Source organism: Typopeltis vanoorti, chromosome 21, assembly GCF_054136105.1.
Source record: "Typopeltis vanoorti isolate ZY-2024b chromosome 21, IOZ_Tvanoo_1.0, whole genome shotgun sequence".
NCBI classification, from domain to species: Eukaryota; Metazoa; Arthropoda; class Arachnida; order Uropygi; family Thelyphonidae; genus Typopeltis; species Typopeltis vanoorti.
In genome coordinates, this window is record NC_143569.1 from 62067002 (window position 1) to 62092500 (window position 25499).

Genomic DNA, 25499 nt, shown 5'->3' on the forward strand with positions numbered 1-25499 from the left:
TGAACTACAAGAACACTGGAACTTGAAAATTTTTTGCCACAGGACATGCAAGCAAAGGATTTTTCTTTTGTATGCATTCTTCTATGTATCACTAGACCATTTGAGCCTGAAAAGTTTTTACCACAAGTCTCACAGCAAAACCCTTTCTCTTCAGTATGAATCTTACTGTGTTCTAAAAGATGTGCTGCAGCTACAAATTTTTTCCCACAAGTGTCACATGTAAAATTCATCATATCTGCATGAACCTTTCGATGACGCTCATAATCCCGTGGCTGTGCAAATTCTGATCCACACACTTCACAATCAATAGGTTTTTTCCCATTTACATGAGTTATTTTGTGTGCAGAAAGTGCATTTGAGAAGGGAAATCTTTTGCCACAAATATCACATATAAATGGCATTTCTTTTTTATGAATCATGGCATGAGTTACAAGTAATTCTGAACAAGCAAATTTCTTACCACAAATTGCACACATAAATGGTTTTTCTATTGAATGGGTTTCCATATGCATCATGAGATAATATGAATGAGAAAATTTTTGCCCACAAATTTCACATGCACATGGTTTCTTCTTTATGTGTGTCCTTTGATGTACCAGCAGAATTCCAGAACGAGAAAATTTTTTTCCACATGTCTCACAGGTAAAAGGTTTTTCATTAGTGTGAGTTCTTTTGTGTTGCACAAGTCCCTGTGAATAAGAATATGTTTTTCCACATGTTTCACAAGTATGAGGTTTCTGACCTGTATGAACCCTTCTGTGCTGCACAAGAGTTTGTGAGTAAGAAAATTTTTGTCCACACATATCACAAGAAAAAGGTTTTTCCTCAGTGTGAATCCTTTTATGTACTGCAAGAACATCTGGTCGTGAAAATTTCTTCCCACAAAAGTCACATGCAAAAGGCTTCTCATTCATATGGGTCCTTCTATGTTGTACAAGCCCGTGTGACTGTGAATACTTCTTACCACAAATTTCACAAGAATATAATTTATCCTTTATTTGATTCATTCTTTTTTATCCAATATCAGCAATTCCCATTTCTTTTATGTGCTATAAGAATTCTAGAATAACGCATTTTGTGTAAATCAAAAAATGAATAACATTCACTAGAAATCAAAATAAATCTAAAGTTTACAAAATATTTATACAACATGAATTGTTTAATTTAAATAAAAAAAATGCATTTTCATCAGTACTCAAGCATAAAAATCACAAAGGTCATAATAAATATATATTAAAGGTTATCCAACTAATACAGCCTTTGAAAATATTAATTAATGGTATTCTTACCATTTTAAAGAAATAATTATAGTATTTTATATAAATGAAAAAAAAAATCAATGTACATCAAATTAACGAATACATTATTAAAGTAAAATATATCTTTAGCTGATTACAAAAACAAAATCCATCACACAATGACTTTTCATGTTATCTTTCAAATATCCTTTTTCAAGTATATAAAATTTTTACTATACAAGAAGACAATGGCAGTGAAGCTTTTCTTATTATAATCTGCAAAAGAAAAAAAAAAAATATCAAAATCAACACAAACTATTTGCAAAATGACTTTTTTAATCAACTAACATCTTTATGCATTTACACATTTCATTCTAGTAGGATAAAACCATATGAAAAACAATACAGTATGCCTATATAAGAAATCTTAAAACTGACCTGATATTGAAAACTGCATCATGATTGCAAACAGTATTTAGCTATCACCCTGAAAGATTTCTGAAAATGATTCAGATTTGTACAAATAGGACTCAAGTTTCCAAATACTCACTGAAAGTTCTGCTTATATCATTAACATGACATTATTATTCTTAGCAGAAACCTCCAGGTAGTCAAGGAATTGTGGAGGCCACCCACATCAATCTGTCATACCTTCTGTTCAACTCTTTCATACTAGATGTATTCACATTTCAATAGACAAGTTGTTCCAATTGCTTACTGTCCTGAAAAAAACTAGATCTCACCCCTTTCTTAACAACACAGAAACTCAATTTCTAAGGATAACCCCACCCATCCTATCCACCTTCCATACAACAAAAAATTTGATCAATCAGTATTCTACAATACTCTGTCAAAAGTCTATAGGTTTCTATCATATCATTCCCTCCTTCTGCTTATGAGTGTTTGCAGTTCAAATAAGGTGTCCTCATAATCTACATTACATAATCTGATATCTTTGAGTCTTCTTTGCACCCTCTTCAAGCTGCTTCATCCCCACACAACCCAGGAGACCAAATCTGTGCATAACATGGAGGTGCAGTTATATCAATTCCTTCCCATGAACACCAATAGCCATACATGATGCTAACATACCATAGATTGACCAACCAACCTCTTTTGCATTGGCCTAACACACAAAACATCAAGGCCTTATAAAAAGGCAAAATGACTTCCTTATCCTTACACATCACTGCTCATTTCAGCATCACAATTATCCTCTGAGTTATATTTTATACCGTTTGAACTTGAACTTCTTATCCACCATAACTGAAATCCCTCGCTTCAGTTTTCTTCACGAATAATTTCGCTTATAATATGCCAGCAGAAATCTCATCATGCCAAAGTGTATAACTTTACACTTACTAACGCTAAACTGATAGCCATTATCATTTGCACACAGTAGCCTATTCAACTCATTCTTTAAACACTGCATATCAGCAGCATCCCAGACTGTCCTATCTTTATATCATCAGCAATTAAACATCTCCTGTCATGTCCTTTCCAATATCATTGATGAACACACTGAACAACAATGATCCACAGACTAATCCTTAGAGAATATCCGAAGATCAGTCCATGGCTTTAAATCCAGCACACACTCCCATGTATCACTTTCAAATACCTGTCCATCAGCCACTCTTGTTGAAATCAACAGTTTATATTCCCACCCTCTAATTTATGCAATAGCCTTTCATGTGGTGTCCAGTCAAATGCCTTAGCAAAGTTCAACAGTATTAGTGTATTCATTCTCTTCATCCAACTCAGCTGTATCTATTATAAAATATGAGAAAATCCCTCAGACATTACTTTCCTTTAGTAAACCCATACTGTTGCTTGCAAAGTATAGATTGTCAACTCATTTCATTATACAATTCAATTATAATTTCATTATAATTAAGTCAAGGAGATTGAGTTTTTTTCACTTGATTATATTATAAATTAAAGATACTAAGATATTATATTTTGGATTAATTCTTTATCCAAATGTAAGCAAACAAAGTTTGCATATGAAGCATCTTTATGACTGGACTACTTGTATATAGAAGCTAATGACTTCACATTGATTGCCTTATGAAAAGCACACTCATTTTGGACATGTATAATGTTCTATGCACTATAGAACAGATGACTACCCAGACCACTTTTGACCTTTGAGGTCTCATTAGTGGGAGCGACCCAGAAGACCCTTCACATAGATTGCCACAGTATACCATAATGAAAAGTACTTCCCCCCTCTTTTCAGGCATGCACAATGCTTATTATGAAAAGGGCCACCGCCCAGACTAGTTTTGACCTCTGAGGTTGTTAAAGTGTGGAGATACCTCTCCAAAAACTCTGATCTACAAGATCACTCTAAATCTCACTGAATGACCCTAAAGGATCACTATTCATCACTTCTGACCTGAATCACTCCAGGATAGGAAACTTAGCTGTGGCTCCATTCAGTGACAGGCAAAAACCTGTCACCAAGTAGAACCTCTCTACTCCCCAGGAAGCAAGCAAACCTAAAGATTTATACATCAGTAGGAGTCAGACCCAGAATAGATACTAAGGTTAACTGTTCTGGCAAGATGGATGGATTGATTGGACCTGTGGTCTTTATCCTGTTGTCAGATTTGCAATGAAATTTCTGAGTTAAGGAATAATATTATTGAGCACTTGGTCACCCATCATGGGCTATTGACTACCAGTGAGGTTTTTTTCTTTTTTCTTTCTTTCCTTCCTCTTTCTAAAAAAACTAATTGTCTACTATGGTTTTTAGATGGTAAACCGTAACAGACTAGGATATTTGAGCCTTTGACTCAACCATTTTGGACTCCTGGCAGTGGGATTTAAAAAATTTACCTGTTCAGTAGAGTTTTGGGACGTTTGCATTTTGCAGATCATGCTCACTGTAACCTACTGCTTGGTAGGTTAGTGGGTTAGGGTGGACAGTAGCATTTGCAAAGAATTTTGCAACCTTTTCACACAGGAAAGTTTTGATCTCAGCGATACTGGTTTCTTATGTTATTTATGAACCATGGCACATTAAATGCTATTTGTAAATGTTTGTTTTCAATTGTCTGTAGTTGCCTAAGGTTTGAATCTGCTGTGCAACTCCACACAAGTGAGCCATGAATCAGAACAGGCTTGATAAGCATCTCGTATAGCAATGGTTTGAGTTCTGTGCTTAGCCAGCTACAATGATTCAGTAATGGGTATAACTGCCCCTATTGCTGTATTTGCTTTTGAGCAGACATGATCAATATGAGTTGTGAAGTGAAGCCTTTCATCTAGTTGTACCCTTAAATATTTGGCTACTGGTTGCCATGGAATGGGGGGGGTGCCAAATATACCTTCGCCCTCCAGGGACACTAGTCCTCTTGTGAATAGTACTCTCGTCTGCATTAACATCAATTCACCATTTTTTGAACCACTGTTTTAGTACTGAGACTGCATTTTGCAGTTTGTTGGTTGCTAATCTCGGTTGCAAGGAGCAAACCATTACTGTAGTAGCATGTGTATAGGGCCATTGTGATGGTAACAAGGCATGGGATGTCAGCCATACACATAGCAAAGAGCTCTGGAGAATGCTTGCAGTGATGCAATCACTGAGGTACGATTTGATGAATTTGACCAGTCCTAGTGGGAATTTGGCCTGCAGGAGTGTGAAAAGAAGTTCGCTGTGCCAAATTTTATTGAATCGGTTGTGATATTACTGGTTTTTTCATATCACTACTTTGGCAAGATATTAAGGTTGAAGTAAAGCAGAAATTATATATTTTCTATATATGAGTAGTGAAAAGGTGCATCACCTTATTATTAAAATACTCTTGATCAGAGATAGATGTTGATTTTTTTTGTTGTTTTTTTTTCACTTGGTAATACTATAAATTAAAGATGCCAAGAAATTATATTCTTACATGTAGATTAAACCAATAATGTTATTATTATTCGACACCTACAGGGAGTCCAAAGACTCATCGAGGGAGGGCACCTACTCTACAACTCTCAATCCTCCTACTACAATGAACCACAACTACACCAATGCCATCTACCTCCCACCACCATCACTAGTATTTTCAAAGACAATCACAAACATCCATGCCCATGGCAGGATTCGAACCCACAGCCTTTTGGCTGGAGAGTGGATATACTAACCACTCGGCCAACCAGGCCAAGTGGCTTACTGGAATATAATCTCTTAGGATCTTTAATTCAAATCAAGGGCCTAACACATTTATTTAGTATGTGCTGATATCTGTCCCTATTGCTGAATTTTTCCAGGTTATGCAACAGCTCTAGAACATCCCTCTTTAGCCAATGTAGTTGCATATAACAGCAAAGTGAGCAATCTTTATTTGAACAAACATCTGCACCCAGCCAAGCTATTCTTCCACTTTCATTCTGTGCTTAACTCAATATTAAATTTGGAGATGTTAATCTCCACTCTTTACTTTATGTAGATGTTATATTCTACAAGTCTCCAGGTTGAACCAATTATACCAATTTGTTATACCAATTATTCAATGGATTGAATAATTGATATAACAAATCTGGAATGAAAATCAGCAATAAAATAACAAAGAGTATGAAAATGAGGGAAAACAGAAAACAGCCTAAGTCTGAGAGGAGAATATATAGATAGAACCAGTAAAATATTTCTGCTATTTACACACAATTTTTTTTTTAATCAAGATGGCAAATTAAATATAGAAATAGACAATGGAACAAACAAAGTTGATATGTTTGTTCAAGTGAATAAATAACTTTCAGAATCTGAGATCTAAGAAATAAAACAGCTGATCAAAGACTAGAGACCACATATGAGTTCTGAAAAAAAATGAACAGATGGCATCAGTGGCAGAATATATTAAAAATGAAAATATTAAGAACTTTGCACTGTTAGCATGGGCAGAGATAATCTAAGGTGGTATTAGTCACTTAAACAGAATGATAAATATTAGCAAAGTGGGTGTGTGATACTAAGATGGCAGTAAAAAAGATTCAGAGGAAGACCAAGATGAGGTGGAAGGATGTTTGATTTGATTTTTATGTCACAAAGCCATCAAAGGTCATACTGTGCCAGGACACAGATTACAGCAGTGCATATGGTAAACAGTTAGTAGGACAATCACAAACATCCATGTCCTTGGTAGAATTCAAACCCATATCTCTTGGCTGGAGAGCAGACACCCACTTGGCCAACCAGGAATGATGTAGTTAAAAGTGCTTTAGAAGACCAAAAGATAAGATCTGACAATATTAGTGTCCTGATAGACTAATTTGGAGGTAAATGTCAATAGGAAGTTAGTAAAAATGTAAATTTATCATGTAGTACTATTATGGTATCCTGTAGTAATATTATAGTATCCCTTGAGAGTAGATTTCAAGAATTTGATGACAAAAAATTTATATGATGATAATTAATATGGTTTGCTTAACTGCAAAAACTATTCTATCTTCTGTGATAAATGTAACTAAGTAACAAATTTTTATATTAAGTAAAATCTAATTTCACGTTTTTTTTAAAGAGAAGTATGAAAATGTCTTAGCAGCCCCAAAATTTGTTTATAAAGATGATTTTGTAAATACACATTTGGAAATGTGTATTTAAATTACACATTTTAAATACACATTAAAAATACAAATGTGTATTTTTTGAGTAAACGATTTTATGATCCTTTTCCTCCTCCTTTTGCATCCAGTTTGAGGTATCTCATTTTATAAGATTTATGCAGAAACAAGTCCAGGAAGTAGCTTCACCAGTACATTACAATTATATGATTCTAAGACTTTTGGAAAAAACGACTTGAAGTATATGCCTACTCATTTAACAAATCCTACAGTGAATAAACATTTCAAACTCCAAGGTTTTCTATACTAACGTCTTACATGATCTCCATAACATTTTTAAACTGAGTGAAGATAAACAGTTCACCTTTATACTCACAAAAGATTAACTTACCTTACCTTTATATAACACAGTTTACCAGACAGGATAAAATCTCTCTTTCCTTCGAATAACACATATCTGTAATCTTTCCTAGCATATATATATATATGTTAAAAGATACCAAGCTATTTTAAACCTGGTTTTACTCCATTTCCCAAGTAAGCAAATAGACAAACAAGTGAAGTTTGTGCCTGCAAGTGTTGCAAGTCTAGCTGATCCTACATGTAGTGCAAGACCAAGGCAACTCATGGTAAAAGTAGAATAAGCTCTGATCACTAATCTTAATATTTACCCTTAATGCAAAGAAGCACATCTCCTGGAGGAGATGTATGATGTTTTGTATTAAAAGGCAAGGGGGGGCCACTACCCAGACCGGTTTCGCCCTTTATTGAGGTCTCATCAGTGGGAGCCAGGCTAGAAATACCAATATTTTAGTAATACAGAGCTTATAAGTATTTTACTAGAATGAGTTACCATAAGGTGTTTTAGCCTTATTAAATAAAAATCTCAGGAGGAGATATAAATCTTTGAATACACACACACACAATGGGGGGCTCTGTCCCCCTGAAGGCCCCCCCCGAGTTCTGGACTGGTAGGCCGGTTCTCCTTGAATTTTGATGACTCGAATCTTGAAAACTCGAAATGGGGGTTCCGTCCCCCCTAGCACCTACAGCACCCAACCCCCCGAGTTCCGAACTGGTAGGCCGGTTCTCCTTGAATTTCGAAGACTCAAAAGGGGATTCCGACCCCCCCCCCTCCCCGAATTCCAGACTGGTAGGCCGGTTCTCCTTGAATTCTGATGACTCGAATTTTGAAGACTCAACACTCAGGCTAGCCCGAGTTTCAAAACGTTTCAAATAACTTGACAAAAAACGTGACACAAAAACGTTACAAAAAAAGGCTTATCATTTTATATTATAGAGTAGATATCACATCAGTAGTTATTCAGCCTCTAAAGAATTAAGTGGTCTTTTCTGAGTACGATGCCACTTTTTCTCCATCTAGCTACTAACCCTGTACAAACTGCAAATCTGCCCAATCTTAAAATACCGTACATCCAAAAATCTCCCTAAAAATTCTTGAGGCTGTCCAGAGGAGGACAAATTGGTTGATATTGATTGAAGAAAGAGAGGAAATCATCTATCTCAGCCAGTTTCTGTTCAATCTTTTCTACAGGTTTATTTTCTTTACCAACACTTGCTTTCATCCTATATATATGGCACTAATGAGCCATAGGTTCTGCCACCACTCATGAGTGGAAATGAAATTTTCAGTGAATCAAAGTGGCTCAATGAATCGAGTGTTCATTGGGCAGGTTAAGAAGTGGCTCAGTGAACACTCAATTCATTGAGTCACTTCTTAGCCTACAAAAATTAAAGCTTTTTTTTAAGTACTAAATTCAATTTGTATGGTACATTTTAGTGTTATAATAGCATTACCTATACTTTTTGCCCTATGAAAAGAGGCAGGGTCATCCAGAAAGATGCAGTTCTTCGTTATGGTAAAGTGGTTACTGATAGTAGGTGGCAATTCTTCTAAAATTTTTTTGGTACACTTGTGCATTCATTGAACCTTTTGTGAAATACAAGCAATACCATGATATGCCATGCAGCCCCAGACCATCTGACTGGATGAAAATTTAACTGTTGACAACCAGACAGAGTTGAATTTTCCCCGATTGTCTTTGAACTGTCTGTCTGCTGTTGGCACCCTGCAGGTTAAACTGTTTCTCGTCAGAAAAATGACTCTTTTCCATTGATCAGGGGTCCATTTGGAATGCTCTTTGCAACAATTTAACCAAGCCAATCACATTTTTTTTGGTTGACTAGGGCTTCTTTTTTGGGTGTCTGGCTATCAGTTCCCGTTGAAGGAGTCTTCTCGTGACAGTTACAGAGCTTGTCACAATCCCCATTTGTGCTTCCCAGTCCCATTTTGGTTTCTGGATGCACAGTGAATTTTTAGGCAGAGCCACTTTAGAACTCATTCTTGGCATGGGTAGACAATGGCTTTCTTCCTTTCAGCAGATCCAGTTTCCTTCACTTTTCGACAGTAACCATACCACAGTAGACTGACTACAAGGCAGCCTTTTAGCTATTTCATGAGAGCAATAGCCTTCTCTATTCAAAGCTTGAATCCCACTTTTTCTGCAAGGTGTTAACTGCATGCAACTAACCACAGCAATCTCAGCATGAAAATGTGAAAATTAGATCTTGCTGTCTACTTTTGGCATAAAAAATTCTGATTGAACAGCAGCAACTATTACAGAAAGCAGTAATAAGACCAAAAACTATGAAAATAGGCAGGAGCAAAAACTTCAGCTGCATACTAAATAGAGCTTATAAGTATTTTACTAGAATGAGTTACCATAAGGTGTTTTAGCCTTATTAAATAAAAATCTCAGGAGGAGATATAAATCTTTGAATACACACACACACACACACACACACACAATGGGGGGGCTCTGTCAATAATACAGAACAAACAACACATTACATTTATTTAGGCATAGTTTTTAGTGAACATGGCAGGTTAAATCTCAAAAGAGACAACAGAATAAGCAAAGGTGGTATGGTAGGTAGTCAGATGAATAACTTTATAAGGAGTATTAGAGAAACTAGCCAAAACACTAAACTAGCAATATATAAGAGTGTTCAAACCAGTTTTAATTTGTGGATCTGAGAGCTGGGTTAAAAATAAAGCACTTGATCAAAGATTAGAGCCTGCAGACTTGAGGGTTCTAAGTAAAATTAGGGCAGTGAACAGATGGCATCAATGGCAGAATCATATTACAAATTAAGATATTAGAAAGGAACTTGACATAATTAGCATTCAAGATTGTGTCAGGAGAGCTAATCTAAGGAGGTATGGCCACTTAAATAGAATGGGTGAGGAATGGTTAGCAAAACAGATATTTGATGCCAAGAAGACCTAGAGAAAGACCAAGGTCTAAGTGGATTGATTCAGTCGAAACTGCCTTAGAAGCATGAAATGTTAGATATGACATTTATTGGTATGCTCACAAGTAATAGATTGATTTGGAGGAAAACTGTTGATATTAGATTAATAATAACTAAATCATGTAAAAGTAAAGTAAACTTAACCATGCAGTGCTGTCATAGTAACCCCTTGGGGGTACATATCAGGAAATTGATGATGAACCTGTGGGGAATGATAGATGATGCAATACAATGAAATACTAATCATAACCCAATGAAAAATGACCATTTAACTACTAAAACCTATATCTATGTAAGGTGATGCAGTTTCTATGAACATGAGTGTATGCTAAATCTCTGATTTAGCATAATTATTTAAAAAAAAATTAAATATAGTTAATGAACTCTGGGATCATTTCTGAACAAATATTTCTAGTACAAAACTAATGCTTGAATGTCAGTGTTTTTCTTCTTGAATACATACTTGTTTCAAGAAGAAAAACAGGATATCATGATGTTTCACTAACACAAATTTTCTGTTGACAATTTTCTTCCAAATTAATCTTATTTGTCAACTTCCAATAGTGGCAGTCATATCTTCCAAGACATTAAAAGAAATATGCCCATTCTCTGGACTTTTCCTCCTGTTCTAGCAAAAACTTGTTTTGCTAAGTTTTCTTGAAATTTAGCATTTAGGATCTGTATGAAAATATGTTAAATAGTTAATTTTGTTGTGTCAGAAAAAGTGATGGGTCATCCCTTTTTCCCACCCAACGTTACGTTACCTCAGAAGGAAGGGATAAGGACATGCTTATGCCTCCTTATGGGAAATGTACCAAATAATGTCCCATGAAAATGTAAATAACCAGATGTGTAAATTCTAAACACTGTTAAGATAGCCCATATGTTTATTGAGATAGTAATTGTGAATGAATTAAAGTAGGAAGTCATGTAGTATTAACAAATAAATATGTATAAGCTAAGTACAAGTTTAAGGCATGTAAAGGCAGTTCGTAGCCATGGCGTCCAATCGGCTGCCGCCGTATGCATGACGACACCGCCGAGTGAGGGAGCTGTTCCGGAGTATAAAAGTTTCGGCGGGAGTTCGAATCGCTCTCTTATCTCTTTTTCTCTTGTCTCTTACCTCGGATCGCTTGTGTCTTGTCTCCGAGTTTCGTCGACACCAAGTTTCCCATTGGAGAGTTTGCCGCCACGTGTAGCAAGGATCTCCCCTTGCTATGCACGTTACATCGGTCAAAGCTGCAACTACAGTGTGTTCAACATATTAGGAGAAAGAGCCGCTGATGAAATCCACGTCAGCGTACAGATCTGTGCATGAGTGCTTTTGGTTCGTGTAGAACAAAGCCCGCCATCAGAGGAGGTATAGTGAACAGATCAGAATACCTAGTCAAAGCAAGAATGGTAAGCGAAGATCTTATATTAATGTAGGATTAAAGTATCCATGGAGTAAAGAAACAGAAGTTAAGAACACACGCTATTTACGTGTTGTGCCACTAGAACAGTTTACAATTTGGACACTTGTGTCTACTGTTAAGAAGAAAACATATTAGGCTCCAGCCGAACAGGAGGCCGAGCTCCGAACTGTTTAAGTGATTTAAGAAAAGTAATGTCATATGTTCAGAAAGTAATTAAATTGTTAACAGATATTTTGGGGGAGAGAATTAAGTAGAAATAAGTACTATTGTCCTAGAGAATTACATGTCAGATTTACTGAATTGTCTAGTGTTTATATATAATGTTTCATGTATGATATTATCAAGTAACTTAATTGTGAGAGTCTGAGGATAGATATATGTACAGAAGTGAGGAATTTATGCCCAGTAACAGATCATAGTGCAGTAGTTTAAATGTGTTTAATTAAGTAAGGGGAACCCAGACTCTTTTAAGGTTAAGAATTTAAATAACATGTGTACTTGTCTTTGTGAAATAATAAATGTGTTTCTTTTTACATAATCAATTGAGTTTGTCATATCTTCTGCGGATTTGAATTACCGTTTGGAAAATTTCGTACCAATGCATTTAAAAGGGAAACCAATAGTGATATGAGAATAGGGACCACGACTGCATATATCTTGATCCCTACAATTTTCTTTAAGTATTTTAGATAGTGTATCAGAATTTAGTTGCCGGCTGGCGCAGCCTTAATCTATACAAATTTGTCGGCAACCGAAGTCTGAGAAAAAGAGATACGAAAATTTAAAGTAAAAGCAAAAGCCAAATTAAAGATAAAAAAAAAGAAAGAAAAACGGGGATATAACAATTTCAAATCAAAAATGAAATATCTGTAAAACAAAATTATGTCTGGAGTACATATATAAAAAAAAGTTGGAGTAACTCTTGCCACCCCCCACCAATGTATTACTACTTTATAAAATTCTTTGAGTCACATAATTGCATCACAGATGTCATGATAGTTCTTGAAAGCAATGGAAATACTGATAAACTGCCAACAATTTCAAATGGTTAATAATTAACAGATGCTAACTCTAATGTCAAGACCTTCAGAAAATTCACTCCCTATTCTTTTCTCTAAACTCCTTTTGTACTTACAAAATAAAGTTTTTTTTTTCTTTTGTATTTTTTTGCTACAACTGGACCATTTTAATGACAAAATTAAGTAACACCAAAGTATATCTACAGTACACATGCCAAAAACTGATCCTGAGTTACACCGTTGTGACTGTCCTCATTTGTTTTTAATATGATTCTGCCACTGATGCCAGCTAACATGTTTCAGACCTAAATCTATAATTTTAGCAATTTTGCTACCTCTGGAATTAAACTACTAAACATAAGTGGTCATAAATACAGACTTCGAATGTCACAATGAATCAAGGAGCAATTTGTCCATACAGTTATTACTCAAAGATAAAATTTACTATACTGGATGATTTGGTATTGACTTTCTGCATATGGTTATGGCACAACAACAGAAGACAAGTGCAATCTAAGCTGCTAAACATTTAACAATACACATCAGATATTAGCAGAAATCTGGAGTTTATAAGGGTTTGTCAGATAACACCTTTTTTGTAGAATAAATACATTAGAATATTAAATGATAGACATGAAAAGTAAAACAATACAAACTCACCTTTTAATGAAAAGAGCATCAAAGGATAGTCTAGCTTTGGATGGACTTCATTGTTCATCACTATCAAACCAGAATAATTAGTCTAGTCAGTCTAATTTTAAGAATGTTTATTAATACTGTTTAAAATCAAAATAATTTAAGGATGAAGGATTCTATTACTTATAAAATATAAGGCACAAAACCAAATATAAACCTATGCATGTCTATTCAAACATCATCAAGTCTAGAACATTCTGCATCTATCTTATAAAAAGTAAGGAATAAAATGGCATAAATCAGAGTTAGATTATCCATACTCTTTGATAATCGAAATAATATTTAAATTTAAATATAAAATTATTTATATTTATGGATTTATAAGAGCTTTATTCTTCTAAAAGCTCATCTATAGATGGTATCAGAAAGCACTAGAGTTAATGCTGATGCAGCTCAGACCACGAGCCAAGTATCTGCTGATTGCATGCACCCATCAGCCAGTTTTCTTTCTCTCTCTCTGTGTGCGTGCACATGAGTGCATCATCTTTGGCAGTAAACTTCAGGAAAGATAGTAGTAATCTAACAAAATAAAAAAAAAATATATATATCATTATCAGCCATTGTTGATCCACTGCTAGATGAAGGCCTTTCCAAGATTACTCCAAAACGCTCTGTCCATGGCATTTCTTTCCCATGTCACTCCTGCAAATCTGATATCATCAATCCACCGTGATTTAGGTCAGTGTCATGGTAGTTTTTCCTCTCATGGAATCCAATCCAGTACTTCTTTTGTCCATCGTTCATCTTGTCTTCGATGAACGATGGACAGAAGCCCAGTCCACTGCCGCTTCAAATGTTTCACTCTTCCTATGATGTCAGACTTTGGTTTGATTTCTTATCCACATATTCCTTTTGTGATCTGGTCTTGTGATACCAAGCATACTTCTTTCCATACTAAATTGTGTTGTTCTTAATTTCTGAATTCTATTTTTATGCTTTGCAGTGAGATAAGATCATCAATTGGCAAATACTAGATAATTTGAATTTTTTAAAAATTATTTCCAATTGTTCCAAATGTTTATGCATTGATGTTAACGTGCTTGATAAATGAAGGCTGGGATGTATTCAGACAAGTTAATACTTTGGTTAATATTTAAATGTTTAAGCGCCTCCACAGCACAATTGGAAGAACGACAGTACATTGCGCCCTTCGACTGGAATAGGCCTAAGTTCGATTCTTGTCATGACTGATGAGGGGAGGAATCTTTATGTGGACTTTTTCAATCGAAAGTGAGTTAGCCGATCTCATACGGAGGTAGCAGGGTTTTTCATCCCGCATACAGACAAATCGGCCCTTCAGAACACACGCAATTTACAGACAAAAAAAAATACTGGTTGTGATGGTGGGCGGTAGTGGCATTGATGGAGATGAATGGTAGTAGAGGTTCGGTGTAGTGGTGGACAGTTGTATAGTGGGTGTCCTCCCACGATGAGTCTATGAACTCCTTGGAGGTGTCACGAATAATAATAACAACAAAAATGATCTAATGCTATTTCCAAAATTTCCATATTTTTCTTTCTGTTGTATCATTGCAACGGTGTAATAGTTCCAATTTATTACATAATATAATAAATTTAGTTTAATCCTTTATCCAAGTGTAAGCAAACAAAGTTTGTGCCTGAAAATATCTTCAGAACTGGGGTAAGGTAGTGTGCAACACCAGGCAACTCTGAGCAAAGGTGGACCAAGCTCTCATCACTCCTTATCTCAGTATCTCCCATAATGTAAAGCACATCTCCTTGCAGACATGTATACTACTATGCATTAAGGGAAGGGCCACTACCCAGACCGGTTTCAACCTTTATTGAGATCTCGTCAGTGGAAGGCAGACCCAAACGTGGAGATACTAAGGCAGAAGCAATAGAAGAGGTCATATTTACCTATAGGAGTTGCCAACAGGTGTACCACCTTTTTATCGAATTACTCTGGAAGTTTATTTTTCACTTGGTTAGTGTATAATAAATTTAGTTTAATCCTTTATCCAAGTGTAAGCAAACAAAGTTTGTGCCTGAAAATATCTTCAGGACTATATTATCGCATAATATTTATCCCACTTGATATATATTAGTGGCATCATGTATCCGTTTAGGTTGGGTGTGCTGTCATGTGGCTTATTATTATTATTATTATTATTTGACACCTCCAGGGAGTCCAAAGACTCATCGAGGGAGAGTGTCCCAACAGCATCGAATGATTGTTCCCCTTCCAACTACTAACTGCGCATAAACTTACTTAACTGAGCCATTAGTAGCAGAGGCTCTACCAATCAACCAACCTTTGCCGGCACTTATACATCCCACATTACAAAATTCATGCCAATTTGATCGTATGATTGATTTTATCGATGTATGAAAGTTTCAAGAGCACATAGCGCATCAGTGCTCATCTTAATTGGTCCAATGCAATTAATTGTAGGAAAACTTTGTATACTTTATCAATTAATATAATTTTAAATGTGGAAAGCATAAAAGTCAAATGAACAATAGTTATTACACAAATATGCTTCACATTTGTTGTTTATGTGAGAAGCACAAAAGTTTAATGCTTTGTGGTGAGATTAGATTATCATTGGCAAATACTAGAATGATACACTGATAATTTGAATTTGATACAATTTTTAAATACAGCTATATAATATGCACAAAAAAAAATCAGAAAAAGTAATCACTTAGGAAATTATTACTTTTCCAGACTGAACCAAAGAAATGCTGAAAAAACTAATTTTACTTATTTCAATACAAGTTCCAACCTCCTTTGACTATAACATACAATCCGCAAAAGCTCTGGCAGAAAACAGGATATTCAGTAGATATCAACACTATTTCCCATTGTAAATATAGGCAAAACAGTTATAAATTATAGAAAATTTATATAATAAAAACATGTCTATATTGGTGTCTTAAACACGTCAGTTCACACTTCATGCAAGCAAAACAGAAAGCAAAAACAGCAACTCGTGACAAATGAAAACATTCAATTCGATTGGTTGACCAAATAACCAATAACAACCACTAGTTTCTTGGTGCTACTGTCTCTCAGTGCATACCCTGCCTCGCCTTCTGGGTGGTTTAAAACCACTGGAATACTAAGAATTTGACTAACTGCACCATCTGTACATCTGTTCAAAAGGCTCAAAAGGTGTCCATATTTGTGACTGCACACACCTGGGTTTTTAATGCAAATGCAACACAATGTTTATGCATTGAAAAGTTTCCTCTTCATGAAGCATTAGTATATTTTAAATTTAGGAATGATACAAAGCCAGGAAACAATTAGGGGATTCTTTAACAGGAAAAAATGCAAAAATATAATATTGGTAATATTGCACCGCACACCTGGAACATACACCCCTGATATATATATATATATATATATATATATATATATATATATATATATATATATATACACATACACACACACACACACACATATATAAATATATTATTTTACCCAATACACAGGAGAACTATCTACATTTGTTATGAAATAAGTTCAATAATGGAATTTTGGATAAAAAAAGAAGAACTAACAATATATTTGCCTAGTTTATAAGAAGAAACTAGCCAAGCAGGCCAAGGGAAATTCCTAAGTTTTTTCACTATGTGGCAAGTAAGAATAACTGGAAATGAGGAATTAAAGTGTATTTCAGGTCGTGAGTGCGATATTTTTGTCAAATTTCGGAATGTAGAAAATAGCGATATGATAAGAAATTGCGAGGATGTACCAGAGAACTGTGAGGGCATGAATGTAGAAAGTGTGAATGAGGGTATTAATACAGAGCAAATTAATGGTTTAATAGATAATAAAAAACATGAGATAGATGCAATGAGTGAGATCGCGTTGTTGAGCAGAGCGATACATAGAGCAAAGCAGCAGCTGGAGCGTATGCACAAATGTATACCGAGTGTACCAGCCAATAATAAAAAGTATGATAGGAAAAATAAGAGTATGATTGTAAATGTAAACAAAATGAAGGAGCGAGTGCTGTATAGAGAGATTCGTTAGTACGAGGTGTGATAGTAGAGAATTTGACATTGTACCAACCTGGTGCGACCATTAAGGACGTAAGTGAGTCTATTAGAGAGCAAAAGCAAAGAGTGAAAGAAATGATAGTGGTGGCAGGTAAAATGATTTGAAAGGAGATAAAATGAAAATGATAGAGGACCTGAATGAATTGTTTGTGGTAGCAAAAGAAAAGTGTGAGAGAATTAGGATGATTAGTCTTTTGCTGCAGTATGACAGTGAAGAGTTTAGAAGGAGGACCATAATTGCAAATGACTTTATGGAATTTGTGGACGTGTGGAGTGAGTTCGATGGGCAAAAGGATCTATATAAGATGGATGGTTTGCATTTGAATGGATTCGGTGTAAGGAGACTTGAAAAAGTGGTTGTGCAGAATCAGGGAAACTAGATTTATTAAGATGGGAGAAGTATATATGCAGACCTTAAGGAGGCAGTTGAGTGTATGAATGAGTATAATATGCCCGAGCGAATAAGGACAACAAATCAGAATGGGATAGTTAGTATAAGGCATCAAGGTAGGGATGGGGCTTGCAATTCATGTACACTAATGCTAGGAGTATTAGGAACAAGAAGGAAGAATTTTTGGCCTTGGTTGGCACTTTCAGACCACAGGTTATTGGCATTAGTGAAACATGGCTGACTGAAGATGATATAGCTAGTGGAATTGAATGTGATGGGTATAGTGTGTTCAGGAATGACAGGGAGAATAAAATGGTGGGGGAGTATTGTTGATGATAACTGATGAGCTGCAGCCAAGGAGAATAGAAGTTGAATTGCAGGATAGAGAAAAGAGCACATATGAGGCCATTTGGTATGAGATTGAGGCTAGCAGAACAAAATATACAATTGGGTGCTGCTATAGACCAGGTGATGGAAAAGATGGTGGAGATAGCATGCACAAGCAAATAGAAGAAATGAGTGGAAGGAGGGTAATTATTATGGGAAATTTCAACTATGGTAACATTGATTGGAGGGAGGAGAGGACACATGGGAGGAAGGAATTGGGTTTTATGCAGTTATTAAGGGATAACTATCTGCGACAACATGTAATGGAAAATACTAGGGATCAGATTGCATGACCTAGTAATTGCATTTGAGGATTTGGCTGTAATGAATATGACCACATTGCCACCAATTGGTGAGAGTGATCATAGGGTCTTGACTTAGGAGGTGGCTAAAGGGGTGGAATTTACAATTAAGAAAGGGTACATGTGGAATTATTGGGCTGGTAAGTATGACAAGCTTAGGGGTTTGATTGGTTCAGTGCCATGGCATGTACAACTGCAAGGGCTAGAAGTTGATAGCAGTTAAGAAGTGTTTGCATGAAGCAATGGCTGACTGTATACCTAGAGTCCGAATAACAAATCAAGTAGGAGTTAAATGGATGAATAACACCATTAAGCTTGGGCTACAAATAAAGAAACAACTATGGAGGGAATTTAAGGAGAAAGGTGACCGGCAGGCACATGAACGGTATAAAGCGCAGGCCAGAAGGGTAACGAGTGTGGTAAGAAAAGCAAAAGCGGATTATGAAAGAAAATTAGCCATGCAGACTAAAGAGAATTCCAAACAGTTTTTTCAATATGTTGCAAGTAAAAGTAAAAATGTATATGGCAGATTGATTTTAAAGAATGCCGATGGTAGGGAGGTAACCAAATCAGTTGATATAGTAGAATTACTGAGTGAGCACTTTGCAAGAGTATATCATCTGTGTGGTGACATTGCAGAAATGGAAGAACAAACAGCTTATAAGGAATTGTCGTGAATGAAGTGGAGGTGAATAGTCTATTACAAAACCTCAATATCAATTCATCTGCGGGATTGGATGGTATACCAGCTCGTGTCGTACGAGAAGCGGCTAAAGAATTGTCAGTGCCTTTGGCCATTGAGGTTCCAAGACTGCTGTTGAAAATTACCAGCCGATCAGCATATCAGGAATCGTTGTCAAGGTCTTGGAGAAAATAGTCAAGAGGAAAATACAAGATTGGATAGATGAAAATGAGATACTCTATGGGGAACAGCATGGTTTTGTGAAGGATAGATCATGCCACAGTAACTTGCTCACATTCTATAACACAGTGACGGCTGAACTGGATAAGGGTAATGAGTTTACAGTGATTCTACTGGACCTTGCTAAAGCCTTTGATAGGATACCACATGGAATGCAGATAAGTAAACTGCAGCATATGAGAATGGATATAGGGTTGGTGAGAAGGATAGGAGGGTGGCTGATGGAGAGATATCAGAGTGGTTTATTCAGGAGTAGAGTCCAAAAGATAGCCTGTGACTAGCAGCGTGCTGCAAGGTTCTGTTCTTGGACTGCTACTGTTTAATTTGTTCATTAACGATACAGGAAAGGATCTGAGAGGAACTGTGCATCTGTTTGCAGATGATGCAAAGTTAGGTAGAGCAGTAGTGAATGCTCATGATGTCAAAATTTTACAGGATGATTTGGATAGTTTGGAGGACTGGGCTAAGGAGAATGGATGTCAATTTAATGTGGAAAAATGTAAGGTTTTGCATTTTGGGGTGAAAAGATTAGCAGCAGTATATCACATTGGTGGAACTGTACTCCAGGAGATTGACGAGACCACTGATTTGGGAGTGTTGGTGGATAAGGAGTTGAAGTTTAGGGGACAACATCGCAAAAGTGGCAAAATCAGCTCATCAAATCACTTGGTGCTGAAAAACACTATAACAAGCAGAGACAAACAGGTTGTTCCTCTGTATCGAGCCTTGATAAGACCCCATCTAGACTACTGTGCCCAGATATGGGCACCAGAGTTTCTTCTCGATGGAGAGGATCCAGAGACAAGTGACCCAGATAATAGCAGGACTATGGAATGAACCTTATGAGAACAGGTTGAAGATTTGTGGGCTGCAGAAATTGGTTGATAGGCGGAAAAGGGGTGATATGATAGAGACATTCAACTTACTGAAGGGTGTTTCTATAAGATTAATTCAGAAGATATTTTTGAGAATAGGACTGGTAGTAGGAGGACTAGGGGCCATTCATGGAAGCTTGGCAAGAGTGTGGTCAGCAAGGGTGTTAGAGCTAGGTTTTTTTTTATTTGGAGAGTGGTAAATGATTGGAATAAGATGCCAGAGTCTGTTGTGGGTGCCATGACTGTAAATGAGTTCAAGGAGAAGTACGATAGATACTGCGTGAATGTTGAATAGTTGTTCTTGACATGATGTCAGGCCTCCCTCGATGAGTCTAAGGACTCCTTGGAGCTGCCCGTAATAATAATAATCTTAATGAATGCTGATGGTCAAGAGGTGACAAAAGCAGATAAAATAGTTGAGTTACTGAACAACCACTTTTATCATTATTATTTATTTGATCTTCACGGAGTCAAAGGACTCATTGTGGGAGGTTTATACTCACCCCTGCTCATACCTTCTATATGCAGCTTCCATGGATGGCCTCTAGTTCTACCCCTGTCTCCCTGTACTGTACTGTATGAAACATCTTCACATTAATCTCATAACTCCTCACCAACTTATGTCTCAATCACACTCCCTCTACTTCTATTCACAAGTCTTTGTAAGTTGTATTCCCTCATCCTCTACTTGTATCTGACATTCCAGAGACCTGACAATAACTTAGTAAACCTCTGAACCTTCTCCAATTTATATATCCTTATCCCCCTAAAAAGCAGGCAACCAAATGTGTGCACAGTAGTCCATTGTGGCCTGATGAAAGCCTTATACTGGGAACTATAACCTCTTTCTTTCTGCATATCATTGTCCTCCTCATTGTTGCAATAATCCATGAGAGGATGTTTTTATAATTTTAACAATGTGACCCCCTAAACTTCATGTTTCTGTCTACAATCACTCCCAGATTTCACATCTCCTCCACCTCCTTCAAAATTTCTCATATATCATTAATCATATACTCTGCATCCCAACCTTGCCTACCAAATTTCAAGACCTTGCACTTTGCAACATTAAATTGATAGCGCCAATCATTTGCACACTCTATTCAGATCCTCCTGAATGGCCACAAAGTATGCTCTACTTCTCAGCCTTTCCCAGCTTTACATCATCAGCAAACAGTTGCACATCTTCAGTTAAGCTGGTTCTTATATCAAGAGTGCATGCTGTCCCCACTATTATTTATTATGTATATGGATCCCATCATGAAAACATAATATCAAAATCAGAGAAATTAAACAGCACTTTATATAATAAAGTTATACTCCTAAATTCAGTACAAGTTTTCAGGACTAAATTGAAGAACTGCTGTAATAGACTTGGTAAGAATATCAAAAAAAGCGGGAACATGGAAAACATTAACTGCATTCTAAACAGTGATTGTATAAAACAAAATATTTCAGTCATTCAAAATAGAATTTTTAGTGAAGATGGTAAATTAAAATGGATAACAGAATAAAAAAAATATGTTAAAATGAATAACAGAATAAAGACAACTGTATGGTGGAGAACTAGTCAATAACCTGACATGGAATAAAAGAAATTAGCATACCAAAGACAAACCCACAGATATGAGGGTTCTAAAAAATAGGAGACAAACAGATCCATAAACAGCAGAATGAAAATATCAGAAAATAACCTTTTTTGTTAGCATTTAAAAATGGTATGGTCACTTAAACAGAACCAGGAAAAAGAAGGCTAGAAACAGGTGTTTAATCATGAAAAACGACCCAGAGGAAAACCAAGATTTAGGTAGATTGACGCAGTAGTAATGACACAAAATTTAAAACCCAAGATCAGATAATACTGAGGTCCTCAAAAATAAGATTATTCTGGAAGAAAACTACTGATAACAAGTTACTAATAATGCAAACTTAAGTAAAAAAATAAAAAAGGATATGTTAAAAATACTGTTGAGAATCCACAATTATGATCTTAGATCAGAAATACTGCTTCAAATCTCTAGGAATGCAAACAAGTATAAAAATGAGCTCAGCAAATTTATTCAAAATTTCATTTAAATGTCCAGTTTAAATCAATACAGAAAGGGGCTGACAATGGTAAGGTATCCAGATAGCTATTATTATTTATATGAGTACTCCATGGAGTCAAAAGCCTCATCACAGGAGACCCATTATCAGTTAACACAATACCTACATACATCAGCTTACACTTATTCATGGTTGGAGCATTCACAACCACCTCTGGCAATCCATTCCAATCAGTCACCACTCTCCAAGTAAAGAACCTAGTCCACACTCCCTTACTAACTACACTCTTAGACAACTTCCAAGTGTTGGAAGTTTTTTCCCCACTTGGTTAGACTATAAATTATATATTTAGTTTAATCCTTTATCCAAGTGTAAGCAAACAAAGTTTGCACCTGAAGTATCATCAGGACTGGGGCAACTCATAACAAAGGTGGACAAAGCTTCACATCACTTGCCTTAATATCCCATAATGCAAAGCACATATCCTTGCGGACATGTATAATGCTATACATTATGGGAAGGGTCACTACCCAGACCGGTTTCGACCTCTGCATTGCTTCAACCTTGGTATCACCTCTGAGCTGGCTCCCACTGAAGAGACCTCAAAGGTCAAAACTGGTCTGGGTAGTGACCCTTCCCACAATGCATAGCATTATACATGTCTGCAAGGATGTGCTTTGCATTATGGGATACCAAGGCAAGTGATGTGAAGCTTTGTCCACTTTTGCTACAAGTTTCCCCAGTCCTGAAGATACTTCAGGTGCAAACTTTGTTTGCTTACACTTGGATAAAGGATTAAACTAAACATATACTTTAAACTCCAAGTATGTTTTTCCCCTACTCCCCATATATATTGAAAATTTTCTTGTGTCAATCTGATAAAATCCTTTTGGTAACTTATAAGTTTCTTGTTAGCTAAACTCTGCAACCCACATACCCTCAATCTATCCTCATAGAGATTATTCCACAGACCAGTCACCAGCTTGGTCACTCATCTCTGAATTCTCTTCACCATCTCCTGATCCCAAAAAATGCAAGTAACCAAATCTGTGCACGGCAATCAACATGTGGTCAAATTACAGTCTTATAAAGAAGGATAATAACATCCCTATCTTTACTTGTTCAGCATCCAAGTACTCCTTTGAGTTATTTTGACAACTCTTGCAATATGTCCTCTGAATTTCAAATCTCTATTCAGCATCACTCCCAGATCCCTAGCCTCATCAATTTCTGTAAATTAGTATTACCATCAATGTGATATGAAAAATGTAATCCTTTCATCCTGAAGTGCATTACCTTACATTTTACAACATTGAATTCACAACCATTGTCCTTTGCCCACTGTCAAATTATTTAAATCACTCTGTAAGATATCTACATCACCTTTATCAACTATTGCTCTCCTAGTCTTGCATCATTTGTGCACAACTGAATATCCCCCCCCCCTTCAAATCTTCCACTATATCATTAATGTACAAATAAAGGAGTAGTGTTCTAGTACAGAGCCCTGGGACACTTCACTAATCACCCTCATTTGCCTCGATTCCACTCCACCATACACTACCCTCTAATGTCTTTCACCAGCTGCTCCTATCCATGCCACCAGCTTTAAATTCACTTCCATTTGCTCCAATTTATGTCATAGTTTTCCATGTGGTATTCTGTCAGATGTCTTTGCAAAGTCCAGCATTATTGTGGTATAGTCATTTCTTTATCCAATTCTACTGTCACCTTATTATAAAATGTGAATAAATTAATGAGGCAGAACCTACCTTTTACATAGCCATGCTGCCTCCTATAAAGTATCATATTCCTATCTAGCCATTCCTGAATTTTATTCTTAACTTTTACAATAAAATCCCTTGGATTAATTGGTCTGTAATTTGCTACTTGTCTTGGAGCAACAAGTTATCTCAAAGAGTACAAAGTAGTGTACTGCAGGATTCTGAAGACACTGTTTAATTAGCATAAATGATGCACTTCAGAATTTGAGAGAAAGATTCAGTTATTTGTGGATGAGTCTTAATTCAAAAGAGCAGTTGAAAATTCTGATATGATGATGCTGCTGCAAGAGGATGTTTGAAGAGCTGGTGCTACAGATCAACAGATAAAATTAATTGGAAATGTCAGTTCATTTCGTTAAATGTAGGGTTATGCACTTTTCTAGAGGTGATGGAACTAGGTGGGTATGTGTGTTATACTAGTAGAATTGCAGTCCAAGAAGGAAGAAGCAAGAGATTTGGACAATAGCAGATATGAGCAAATTCGGGAAGGGAGGGGGGAGATTGCATCAAAAGTTGTGAAAGATAGAGGTAGCAAGTGGGATGCATTATCAGAATGTGTGATAAGTACGATGCCTTCTAAAGACAAGATAAGTTTTTCACACATAAGAACCCATAAATAAATCACATTACTCCCTGGATGACTAAAATAATTCCCATACTATTATTACCAAACAGTCCATTTCAACTGAAATAAATGGTTTTAAAAATGTACTTATGTCAGTATATTAGAGTTCTAGTTTCAGAATTCTTTTCTTTTTTTCTGAAGATGATTTTTTCTATTTAACTAGAGGAGTGTGCATAGAACAGTTATGACTATAGAGCAGTATGATATGGCTACAATATACTGGTCAGTGAATGACTTTACATGTTGATGATAGCTATAATGCTACTTTTTTTGGAAGACGAGTAAACTTATTTTTATATTTACAAAAATGGAATATATATATATTTCATATTTGAATAATGTTCTAAGTATTTTCATTTTAAATGCAGGGCTCAGTTGGCTGGATGGATAGCACTTCTGCAGTTCAACGGATGCAAGTTTAAATCCAACAGTAGTATGGAAGTCAGCAAACATCTTTAGATTGTAATTGAATTCATTTTCATTGCCTGGTGTATAACTTTGCTCTACTTATCATAAATTTAGAGCAGCTTGAAAACAGTTACTTTATATATATTTTAGTTTTTCTAGTACCAACAGATAGTGCCACAGTGCTAGCCTGGTTGGCCGAGTGGTTAGCATATCTGCTCTCCAGCCAAAAGGCTGCAAGTTCGAATCCCACTGTGGGCATGCATGTTTGTGAAAATGCTAGTGGTGGTGGTGGTGGGCAGTAGATGGCATTAGTGTAGACTGGTGCAATCTGAATCATGGCTTGTTAGATCAAGTGAAAACATCAATTTGAATGACTCACACAATAATTAAAACCAATCATTTCTTGCTACTTTATTCATTATATTATGGTTTTGTTTTCTCATCTCTTTTGTGGCATATCACAG

The 25499-nt window shown here is 36.1% G+C and overlaps 1 long non-coding RNA gene across 1 annotated transcript in view; it reads right to left on the reverse strand.

The window, feature by feature from the left end:
• Nucleotides 1-1311: 1311 nt before the first annotated feature.
• LOC150094905 (uncharacterized) overlaps nucleotides 1312-25499 on the reverse strand; it is a 24927-nt gene continuing 739 nt past the window's right edge. Inside the window, exons 2-3 of the long non-coding RNA XR_016550127.1 lie at nucleotides 13225-13284; nucleotides 1312-1514 (exon numbers count right to left, since the gene is read on the reverse strand). This is a non-coding gene — a long non-coding RNA (uncharacterized LOC150094905). The remainder of the gene's footprint in view (nucleotides 1515-13224; nucleotides 13285-25499) is intronic.